We start from the raw sequence: 12,781 nt of genomic DNA, 5'->3' as shown, positions 1-12,781 counted from the left end.
CAGAAAGTAAGAACAGAGCAATCACAAGTAATGAAATTGAAACTGTGATTAAAAATCTTTCAACAAACAGAAGTCCAGGACCAGATGGTTTCACAGGTGAATTCTATCAAACATTTAGAGAAGAGCTAACACCCATCCTTCTCAAACTCTTCCAAACAATTGCAGAGGAAGGAACACTCCCAAACTCATTCTATGAGGTCACCAACACCCTGATACCAAAACCAAACAAAGATACTACAAAAAAGAAAATTACAGACCAATATCACTGATGAATATAGATGCAAAAATCTTCAACAAAATACGAGCAAACAGAATCAAACAACACATTAAAAGGATTATACACCATGATCAAGTGGGATTTACCCCAGTGATGTAAGGATTCTTCAATATACCCAAATCAATCAGTGTGATACACCGTATTAACAAATTGAAGAAGAAAAACCATATGATCTTCTCAACAGATGCAGAAAAATCTTTTGACAAATTCAACACCTATATGTGATAAAAAACTCTCCAGAAAGTGGGGATAGAGGGAACCTACCTCAACATAATAAGGGCCATATATGACAAACCCACAGCAAACATCATTCTCAATGGTAAAAAACTGAAAGCATTTCCTCTAAGATCAGGAACAAGACAAGGATGTCCATTCTCACCACTATTATTCAAAATAGTTTTGGAAGTCCTAGCCACAGCAATCAGAGAAGAGAAAGAAATAAAAGGAATATAAATTGGAAAAGAAGAAGTAAAACTATCACTCTTTGGAGATGTGAATACATAGAGAATCCTAATGATGCCACCAGAAAACTACTAGAGCTAATCAATGAATTTGGTAAAGTGGCAGGATACAAAATTAATGCACAGAAATCTCTTGCATTCCTATACACTAAGGATGAACAATCTGAAAGAGAAATTAAGGAAACACTCCCATTTACCATTGCAACAAAAAGAATAAAATACCTAGGAATAAACCTACCTAGGGAGACAGAAGACCTGTAATCAGAAAACTATAAGACACTGATGAAAGAAATTAAAGATGATACCAACAGATGGAGAGATATATCATGTTCTTGGATTGGAAGAATCAATATTGTGATATACTACCCAAAGCAATCTACAGATTCAATGTAATCCCTATCAAATTACCAATGGTATTTTTTATGGAACTAGAACAAAAAATCTTAAAATTTGTATGACCGCAATTAGCCAAAGCAGTCTTGAGGGAAAAAAACGGAGCTGGAGGAATCAGACTCCCTGACTTCAACCTATACTACAAAGCTACAGTAATCAAGACAATATTACAAAAAGAAAAATACAGAAACATAGATCAATGGAACAAGATAGAAAGCCCAGAGATAAACCCATGCACCTATGGTCAACTAATCTATGACAAAGGAGGCAAGGATATACAATGGAGAAAGACAGTCTCTTCAATAAGTGATGCTGGGAAAACTGGACAGCTACATGTTAAAGAATGAAATTAGAACACTCCCTAACACCATACACAAAAATAAACTCAAAATGTATTCAAGACGTAAATGTAAGACCAGACACTATAAAACTCTTAGAGGAAAACCTAGGAAGAACACTCTTTGACATAAATCACAGCAAGACCTTTTTTGATCCACCTCCTAGAGTAATGGAAATAAAAACACAAATAAACAAATGGGACCTAATGAAACTTCAAAGCTTTTGCACAGTGAAGGAAACCATAAACAACCCTCAGAATGGGAGAAAATATTTGCAAACAAATCAACAGACAAAGGATTAATGTTCAAAATATATAAACAGCTCATGCAGCTCAATATTAAAAAAATAAACAACCCAATCCAAAAATGGGCAGAAGACCTAAATAGACATTTCTCCAAAGAAGATATACAGATAGCCAAGAAGCACAGGAAAAGCTGCTCAACATCACTAATTATTAGAGAAATGCAAATTAAAACTACAGTGAGGTATCACCTCACACCAGTTAGAATGGGCATCATCAGAAAATCTACAAACAACAAATGCTGGAGAGGGTGTGGAGAAAAGGGAACCCTCTTGCACTGTTGGTGAGAATGTAAATTGATACAGCCACTATGGAGAACAGTATGGAGGTTCCTTAAAAAACTAAAAATAGAATTACCATATGATCCAGCAATCCCACTACTGGTCATATGCCCAAAGAAAACCATAATTCAAAAAGACACATGCACCCCAATGTTCATTGCAGCACTATTTACAATAGGCAGGTCATGGAAGCAACCTAAATGCCCATCAACAGACGAATGGATAAAGAAGATGTGGTACATATATACAATGGAATATTACTCAGCCATAAAATGGAACGAAATTGGGTCATTTGTAGAGACATGGATGGATCTAGAGACTGTCATACAGAGTGAAGTAAGTCAGAAAGAGAAAAACAAATATCGTATGTTAACGCATATATGTGGAACCTAGAAAAATGGTACAGATGAACCAGTTTGCAGGGCAGAAATTGAGACACTGATGTAGAGAACAAATGTATGGACACCAAGGGGGGAAAGCGGCGGTGGGTGGGGGTGGTGGGATGAATTGGGAGATTGGGATTGACATGTATACACTGATGTGTTTAAAATGGATGACTCATAAGAACCTGCTCTATTAAAAAAAAAAAGAAAAGAAAAATAAATAAATAAATAAGAAAGAAATAAAAACTTTTTTAAAGTATGTAGGTAAATATTCACACCATGACAGACATTTATATTTTGTAAATATACCTTAGTCCACAAATTATAGAGTGAGAGAATTATTACTTTTAAATTTTTCTTAATTCCACTAGATGGTGGGTATATTATTTGAATCAACTCGGGCCCCGCAACCCAGGATTTTCAGGTGTGTGTCTGTGGGTACTGGGGTGAAGCTCCATAGTACTAAGGGTACAGAGATATCTGGTCCTTGATGCTGTCACCCATCCATTGTTGAGTGGTGTTTGGACCCCAAAAGTCACCCCTAATTTCCCTTCATTCCTACCCACAAAACCTCGTCATGTCCTCTCTCTCAGTCTCTGAACTATGTTTCCTTCCCTCTGTGATATGTAAGGATTATCCGGGGCTGGACAAGGTGAGGACAGGCAAGGCACAAGCCTCCTTCTCTGGATCTCTCTGGCTTTGAGGTACTGGCAACTCCTATCACAACCAGGGGAATCTTCATCGCATCTGGTGCGCTCTTACTTCCTTTGTATTCTTCCAAATCTCTGTCTTCTGCATCTGGGCCTATGATATTGAATCTCAAGACTCAAGGTTTTTTCCCTTGTTTTCATGATCTGCTTCATCATTCTTCAATGAGCAAATCAAGACAGACTGCTCAGCTGTCCAAAGGAAGAGAGGGTAGCAGTCACAGGTAATAACTGGTGGGGAAAAGAGGTGAGGCATCCCTTAATATTTATAACATTTTCCCACCCCAGATTTGTTAAGTGTGATTCCATATGCCCAAGAACTGGAGATACAGAGATGAATATGAGAAAGTGCTTGCCCTCTGGAAGTTCAGAGCCTATCAGGAATTATAGAATCAAACAAACTATCAACAGAATAAGTAATTTTGGAGAAATGAACTTTCCCGAAGACTGAAAAACTGGATAAAAAATATATATATTATTCATGGATACATGGACATTAACTCTGCTTTCTCCCTGCTGTTCTCTTCAAGGATCAGGAATGTTATAGACATTCCTTGAAACTAAAGCATATGGATTGCCAGAGTAAGTCTTGTCCTAAACAGTTCAAAAATTGCTGAGTGCCCATCACATGCTTGATCAATTATTGGTGTAGCAGTAATTGAGGTTTCTGGATTTGATAAGACTCTATCATGAATGGTGTCACCAGCAGTTCTCAAACTTCGTGATTTACAGTCTTGTTGGCCTGGAATAAGCACGTTCTAGATGAGGTGCATCCTGACATTTGTTGAGGAGCAGGTATTCTGAATAATCACTTCAGGATATACACTCCACTCCCAAAATCTTCAAATAGTAGTTCACTTACAAAAGAATAGAGCTGGGAAGGCAACCTGAAGATCTCTGCTGAATTTATTAATAATGAAACTACCACCAATACATATAGGCAATGTTCTGCAGTCTACCGGTAGGGAGGTATCTTAACTTATACCTAGCTCCCTGTGAGGTCCACTTCTTTTAGGAGTTCATTTCTAAACTTGACACAAAAGGAAAAGTTGCTGATATACAGTCATTTTCCTTTCTCTCAGGAAAATTATTAAGGACTAATATTATTATGACAGGTTTGGAAGATTTCAACATATTCCAGGCTGTAGCAATTTGACACGAAACCTCAGAAGTGCACAAGTGGAGATTTGGTTACATTTTCAGATAGAAAACTTCTATTACCCAGGCAATTTTTAGGAATAAGTGCCGTATAGTCACCTATTTATATACATAGATAGAATCTGCTCTCAGTCATAAAATGACAGCGACAGCTTATCACCCACATAATCCCACTGTATCAGTGAACTAGAAGTCTGAGAAACTTCTGCCCTTCAGACCAAAATATCTGAACATAAACTCTAAGGAGACAGCACCTTAGATTTAGAGTTCCGGTTTGATTTAACCTTAATTCTTTTTATAAAACAAAATCGATCTTTTTCCCCCCAAAGAGCTTCACTAGCTATCTTGCTAACTAAGAAATCTTACTGACAGTTACAGAACAACCAATGGGAGAGTAGCCGTGAAGGAACTGACAGAATTGAATCCCTGTTATCTTTGCTGACAAACAAAATTCTTGAAAGGATGCCCTTGCCTTTGAATGGTTACAATTAATCTGCAAGCCTCCAGGGTGGAGGAACTGAAAGGTATTTGCAACTATTGCAAAGAAACAGAAAATAACTGGCTGTCCCCTTATTCCCCCTCTGGCTCACTCTGTAAATTTTCACTACCTAAGCAAAAGTGGTATTCTGAATATTGAGAGGCTTTATCTCATGGGGATGAGTTAAAACTTTCTGATACTGTTATGAAAATATCTGTTATTGAATTGTCATAAGTTTGAAATAAGTAGGATCAGCCTAAACGTACTGTTCTGTTTTCTGAGTTGGTCCCTAGCATTATCAGCCAAAAACTTGGTGGGGGTACTTGGATTTTATCCACATACATAAACAGATTTTTAAATATAGAACACAAAAAGAATCAGAGTCCTAAAAAAAGGTCTGTGGTCATCAAACCATTAAGGCATCTGCTTATTAGTAAAAGTGCCATACGCAGTTGGAAACATTCTCTGGAAGTCAACCCCAGGATAATGGAAAGATAAAAGCAAATGATAGGTAGCAGAAGCTTTGGAAGAAATGTAAAAGTTAGAGAATTTTTTTTCATATGAAATATTCCTGGAATAAACTCAGCATCAACCTTTGATAGTAAAAACTCTTAGCAAAGTATAAAGACACAGGGAATTCCTTTACGTGGCAAAGGTACCCATCTACTAAACACCTACTACAAACCGAATAGTAATATGTAGAGGAATCCTTTTTGTGTCAGTAAGAAGGTAAGAAGCCTGCTATCATGCTTAACAAATTCAAATGGAAGGTGCTGGGTAGTGCAGAAAGAAGAAAGGAAGGGAAAGAAGATTGGGAAAAAAGAAGAAAGCAAGAGAGAGAAAGAGAGGTCAAGGGAAGGAGGAAGGAAAGAAGAAAAGAAAGAATACAAATATTGGAGGAAAATAACAGCATTATTTTTTGCAAACTGTGTAATTTTCTATGCAGAAAATTCAGGAGACTCTGCAGACCAAAAATTAGAGACAAAGAGCAAGTTCAGAATGTTTGCTGAACATAAAATCAATACAAAAAAGTCAACTACATTCCTGCAAACAAATCACAAGCAATTAGAAAATACAATTTTTTAAAGATACCATTTAAATGACAAAGTAATCTATAAGATACTTAGAAATAAATCTAGCAAAAGGTGTCAGAATTTTAGTGAGAAAAGCACAAAATTCTAAGGAAGGATTTAAAATTTAAGTATCTATGGATGGTAAGAATCAATATCTTAAAGATGTCACGTATTACCAGATTAATCTATAAATTAAATGTAATTTCAGACAAAATCTAACAGGCTTTTTCATGCAACTTGACAAGGTGCTTCTAAAATTTATATGGAGGCAACCAGACATAAGCAAACAGACAATTCTGAGGGAAAAGGACAATGTAGGTGACTTACTATATCATATATAAAGATGTTATGCAGGGATAGTAATTAAGAAATTATACTATTTGCCAAGAACAGACGTAGAACAAAATAGAGAGCCCAGAAACTAATTCTTGCTTAAATGGACCTAAATTTACATAATATAACAGAGATGAAGTAATGAATCAAGGGGGACGTGGATGGACTCTTCAATAAATGATGCTGGAACAGCGAGTTAACCAGGTGGACACTAAGTGCTCAACAATGTCCAATTTTCCTGTCCTACTAGACAGACTAAAGTCAACACTTCCACACTACCTTGCTGCCGGTCAGGCCACATGACAGGCTATGACAATGACCTATGTGCAGAAATGATATGAGCAGGAGTGGGAGTTCCCTGCACTCCCTTCCTACAACTCTAACAGAGGAAGCTGTATATTCTGAAAAAAATGGCAGACCTACTTCTGCCTGGGTCTTTGAGAGACCTGTGGAGCAAAGAACTAACTGTGCTCACCCCACCCCAGAATGGCCACCAATGTTGCACACTTATAAGAAAGCAACAAATCTTTGTTGTGTTAAGCCATTAAGACTTAGAGCTTAGTTTGTTACAGCAACATAACTAGCTTATCCTGATAGTGCAGTTATCCTATGTGCCAACTAAAGAACGTCACTCGCCATCCAGCTCTACAAGGATTAGGTCATTAGCCACCACAGTATCTGACTTCAACACACCCGAAAGGAGTTCAGGTGGAGATCAGGACTGAGGCATTCTATGCTCTGGGAAAAACTGGCAAAACACGCCTTCAGATAGTTAGATATTTTCAGGAGAAAATTTTACGAACCTAATTTCTTGCATCTCATACCCCAAAAAAAAGCACTAAAATCATTAATGGAGACATCTGCTCCTCATGAGTAGCAGCAACCCTCTACCAAGATGCATGCTGGATTGCACGTACCCCTTCACCAAAATCATATGTATGATGACCTTCACCCCTACCTCTTTGGAGCAGTTCCTCAGAGCTATCTGAGAGGCTGTCTCCCAGGCTACAGTCCACAGTAAGTCCCCAAATAAAGTTGAACTCACAGTTCTCTCATTGTGCAGTTATTTTCAGTCAACATATGGAAAAAAATAAATAAAACTAGATCCCTACCTCAGGCCACAAGTGGATTTTAATTTAATTTAGACCTAAATATGAAAAAGAAAAACTTTAAAAATTTTTAGAAGAAAATATAAAAGGATACCCTTCTGACCATAGGGCATAAAAGAGTTCTTAAATAAAATACAACAAAACTCAAACCATAAAAAAAAATTGATAAATTTGAGTACATTAAAATTTTAAAACTTCGCTACAACAAAAGACACTATAAACAGAGTACAGAAACAAATTCAATTTGGAGAAGCTATTTGCGACCACATAACCAAAAAAGATTAGTATCTAGTTTACATAGAAATCTATAAAATGATAATATATCACACCCTGAATAAAGAATAGAAATATTCATATTCTAATAAATATAATTTTAAAGTACACACATTATATATAAATTATGTATAGTATATATTATAATAAAAAGGAATTTAATACAATAATATTTAACTAAATAAAGTAGATGCAGATGCTTGTGATCAGAGAAACAACCTAATAGCTATGACTTGTGGCCTGATAATCTGCTCTGCCTCTTAGTGCTTCTCAGTGCTGGAGATCTATGTACCAATGTTTTTCAAGTCTGGTCCTTTATGTTTCTCTTAGGAATTTTTTCCCCTAATGAGATTATAAACTGTCAAAGATGGGGTTGAATTCTGCAACCCACATGCCTATTCTGCCTGCAGGTGTTTTTGGCTTACCTGGCATGACGCTTTTTCAAAGATTTAATCTGAATATCTCTAAGTAAAGCTGTGAGTCTCCTCCATTCACAACAGGCCCCACTATTCTCTACAGTCTTATTTTCAGCACAAGTCCACATATTTCTTAGCTTCCTGATCTCTATATGTATTAGAGTTATGATTTCTGCCTATGGGCAGTGATTAGCCTTCATTTTTTTTAATGGATAAATCTATAAAGTCACTAATGGCCAGACAGTGTGCTATTTGCTGGAGCAATGCAAATAAAACACAGTCCCTGTCTTTGCTGGAGCTCAAAGCCTGTTAGAGACAGACATAAGTAAATAAACTGTAACACTAGTGAGTGCAATTAGAGCTATACACAAGGTAGCTCCAATAGCTAAGAGAGACTGAAAAGCAAAGGTAGGAGGGTGGAGGGGTGAGTAGAGGCTGTGTATAAAGGCTCCTTAGAGGAGATAATACCAGAACTACATTTTGTAAAATAAATTCCCAGGCAATCAAAAGGGAAATGAGCATTCCTGGCAGAGGGAACCTCATATCTAAAATCACAGGTAATCTGTATGGGGAGCATATCAAGTATGAGAAGGTAATGGGAGATGAGGCAGCAGCTCAATTATAAAGGGCTTTGTATGACTTCATTAAAACTGTGGCCCTACTGCTTGTTAAATGGGTGACTTTAGACAATTTGTTTAACCTTTGTGTGTCTTAGTTTCCTCAAGAATCAAGTACAGATAATATTTTCTTCCAGTGTTCCAATGAGGGTTTAATGTGATAATGTTTGGTTAAATTCTTAGCATAGCACCTAGTACAATGAGATGCTATCAGGAAATGTTAGTTTAATCTAATGCATAGGGCAGTTCCCCAGGCCTTCTGGTCACTTTGATGGCCTTTCTATGGGGGCCCATTACAGCATTTCTTCTTAATGTTTATCTGTAGTCTCTAATTTTTCAATGATAAATGCATATGACTTTCATAATAGAATTAAATAAAGCCTTTTTTATAATGATGACTTTTTGGTAGGCATAGACAAGCTTATTTTAAAATTTATACAGAAAGGCAAAGAACTTAAAGTTGGTAAAACAATTTTGGAAAATAACAATAAAGTTGGAAGAATCACTCTATTTAGGCTAGAATGTCAAGGCTTACTCCACAGCTACAATTATTAAGAGAGTGTGATATCTGGCAGAGGGCTAGACACATAGATCAATGGAACAGAACCAAAAACCCAGAAATAGACCTACAGCAAGAGAAAGAGAGAGAGAGAGAGAGATTGATTAATTTTTAAAATTGGTTCACATAATTGTGAGGCGCTAGAAAATTCAAAATCTTGCAGAGCAGGCCAAGCCAGGCTGGAGAACCAGTGAAGAGTTGATTTTGCAGTCTTGAATCTGAAAGCAGTAAATCTAGAGGCAGAATTCCTTCCTCCCTGGGGAAATCTCAGACTTTTCTCTTAAGACTTTCAACTGATTGAATGAAGCCCATCCACATTATGGAGGGAAATCTGCTTTACTCAAAGTCTGCTGTGTAAATGCTAATTGCATCTAGAAAAATACCTTCACAGCAATATCAGACTGGTGTTTGGTGGAGGGAGGGGGAGTGGGGTTTGTTTTTTGTTTGGTTTTTTGAGGGCTAAATGATTTCTTTGGATTTACATTCCCCTGTGAAATACAAATGATGATTCAGCAAGTCCATGCATGAGAAAAGACCCTCTTAATGACACCATCTTTTATAAACACTAATTATTTTTCCCAAGTCTGGATTTCCTGGAAGTCACATCAGTCACAATGAAGCTTATCTTTCATTCCTGCCATTTTAAAGGCAGGCCTACTTCTAGCCTGAACCAGGAGAAGTACAGAACCCACAATTTGTCCAACACCCTGACAGTGTTTTATTTCAAACTCTGGTCCCTGCCCTGTGATTAGAAAGAAAATTCTGCCAGTTTGCTCCTGACAGCCTCTGCTGTGGGAAAAACTGGTATCAGACGTTCTCTGAAACATACTGCCTTTCATCTAGACTCGGAAGCTAGATGTGCAATTAGTAGGAGGAGGAAGAGGCGGTGGTAGTGGAGGGGGAGGAAGAGGAAAAGGAGGAAGGGAAGGGGGAGGAGGAGATGGAGGTGCATGGCTGTGCATACCAGCCACCCACCTGAGCCCAGCCATCAGCCATGGTTGTTGAGGATGAGACTGCTAAAAAGACCTAAGCAGGATGGGAGAGAACCAAGGTAGTTCCTTCTACAGCATCATCGAGATGGATGACTTCCCAGCTCCCTGATTCATAGACTTCTCTGCTTCCAGCCACCTCACCCGTGCTTCATCTCAGGAGTCATTTTTGCCATCAGGTTAGCTGAGGCTTATGGGCTTCTCCTTGTGGTTCTTCCCACAGTTTCAGCTGGGAGCCAGAGATCATTACTGTCTTAAGGTTGGGCTGCTTAGGAAGTATCCATGGGGGTACTGTTGCATAATCCAGCTCCCAAAGGGATTTATCAGGTGCTTTTCAAATACATCATACTCCAGGACATCATTGGCCACATCTTCCTGTCCATACATCAAACAGCCAAACTGGTCATAGACAGTCAGAGTCTGCTGGATGTGCATGAGGACAGTGACCTGGCCATACATGTTGCCCTGCTTTCGCAGACTTCAGCAGTGAATCTGGACCACTGGAGTGGCTCTAAAGATTCTACAAAGTTCTGGCAGATGGGCTTATGTTTGATGTCCCAGACCACATCCAGAAAACAGTGATTAGTCACCAAGGTGTGAAGCCAGTCGTGATCTAAGTTGTTTAGATAAATGTGAGCAGCAATGAAAATATCCTTAGCTTTTTCAGGGAAGTTCTTCATTTTAAAATTAGCATCATATTCTTTTATCTTCCGAGTGGACAATTGTGAGGCAACATTCTTCTTCCATTGCTCAGTGCTCTGTGTCAGGCTTCCTTTGAAAGAAATGGCATGAGAGCATCACCCTCAGGAGGAACACAGGCATCGAAGACACCAGCTGTACAGGTCAGATGTGTGAGATGCTCCAAACATTCCAGAGGCGTGACCAGTCTCACTTTCTGGGCATTCTATAAACTCCTTTTCTGATTCATATTTGGGTTCACAAGTAGGGGGTATGAAACGTTTTTTAGTTCTCACTAGAACTACAGCTGTGTACTGAGTCACCAGGACTGGCTGCAGAGACCACCATTCTAATGGTCTGGATAAGCAAGACAACCTCCCCCGGCATGGGGGCTGCCATTTTTTTCATGCAAGGGCCTCTGGAATGGGGACTAAGAGTGAAGAGCCTGGGACAGGTGAGAAGGCGCATAGGGTGGAGCTAGCTCCATATGGAATCCAATTGCGCACCATAACCTAGCCAAATTGACACATAAAATTAAACATGACAGTAGCTTTTTTTGATAGCCAAAAAATAGAAACGGATTAGTGACTAAACAAACTTGTCCATCAATACCATGAAATACCACTCAGCAATTAAAAAAAAAAAGAGCAAACCACTGTTGCAGGCAACAACTTGGATGGACCTCAAAGGCATGCTAAGTAAAATAAGCCAGCCTCAAAAGGTACTGTATGATTCCATTTTTTCATTTAATTTTAAAATAACAAAATTATGCAGATGGAGAACAGATTGGGTTTAGGAATGGGGACAGGGGATGGGTATGGCTATAAAGGGATTGTAGGCAAGACTGATGGAACAGTTCTATATCCTGACTGTGGTGGTGACTACACAAATCTACAAATGTGATGAAATTGCATAGAACTATACACACACACACACACACACACACAATTGGTAAAATCTGTGTAACCTCAGTAGATTCTACAAATGCCATTTGCCTGGTTGTAATATTATACTATGGTTGCCCTTAAGGAACTGGGTGAAGGATACATGAGACCTCTTTCTATATTATTTTTGCAAATTCCTGTGAATCTACAATTATTTCAAATTAGAAGTTTTAAAAAGTGTGGGGGTTTAATTTGGTTAGGTTGTACCCAACCAAATTAATTATTCACAACTATCTGTGACCTGCTCACTGTACATCAACTATATATATTTTTTTTAAAGTTATGTTTACTTTATTTATTTATTTATTTTTTATTAGTTTCTGCTTTATAACAAAGTGAATCAGTCATACATACACATCTGTTCCCACCAACTATATTATATAAACTTTCTGTTGGTAATTTTGTGCTCCATTTTTAAAATCCATGAGCCTCTGAATGTTTCTCCAAAACCTGTAAAAGATTAATTATGGTCAGCCCTATTGGCAGACACCAAAAGAAGCTTGTAACCATCGATAAACCACAATTTATTTATTTATGGATGCTTCTCTTCTTTTACCCATAATTTCCTACTCGTGGAAGGAGGGAGGCAGGGAGTTTTCTTTGGCTGACTTGGTGTTTGGCAGCCACTTCATAGTGAAACTGACCTGTGCTGGGCAACTGAGATGCAAACCAGCAGGTACAGAGAGAGAATGACAGGTCTGGAAGACAAAGATTCCTGTCCAGATCTACACCTTGCACACAATGAAACCGCAGAAATGACTACTAATATAGTGCAAGGTGGGGAGGGGCATAGTTTTTCCATCAGTAAAACTTTGATGCCAAGGGGGCCATGTGCCCAACTCAGAAGGCAGAGGGATGGTGATAAAAGGAGCCATCTAAAATTAAATTGTGATTAAGCACCAGGATCGAATTACAAGATAAATTTCAAACGGTAATAAAAGTTTGCAAAGTCCTAGGTGAGTTTTCTGAAAATGTCAATTGATATGCATTTACATATCTTACATGTATCTAT

The 12,781-nt window shown here is 38.1% G+C and overlaps 1 pseudogene across 1 annotated transcript; it reads right to left on the bottom strand.

The window, feature by feature from the left end:
• Nucleotides 1-10,322: 10,322 nt before the first annotated feature.
• Nucleotides 10,323-11,293, bottom strand: LOC307061128 (large ribosomal subunit protein mL45-like; annotated as a pseudogene). Its single transcript has one exon. The product of its transcript is annotated as a large ribosomal subunit protein mL45-like (transcript).
• Between the last annotated feature and the right edge of the window lie 1,488 nt (nucleotides 11,294-12,781).

This window comes from Hyperoodon ampullatus, assembly GCF_949752795.1.
Source record: "Hyperoodon ampullatus genome assembly, chromosome: 1".
NCBI lineage: Eukaryota > Metazoa > Chordata > Mammalia > Artiodactyla > Ziphiidae > Hyperoodon > Hyperoodon ampullatus.
Note: the sequence above shows the minus strand (reverse complement) of the source record. Positions and strands in the feature narration are given on the sequence as shown.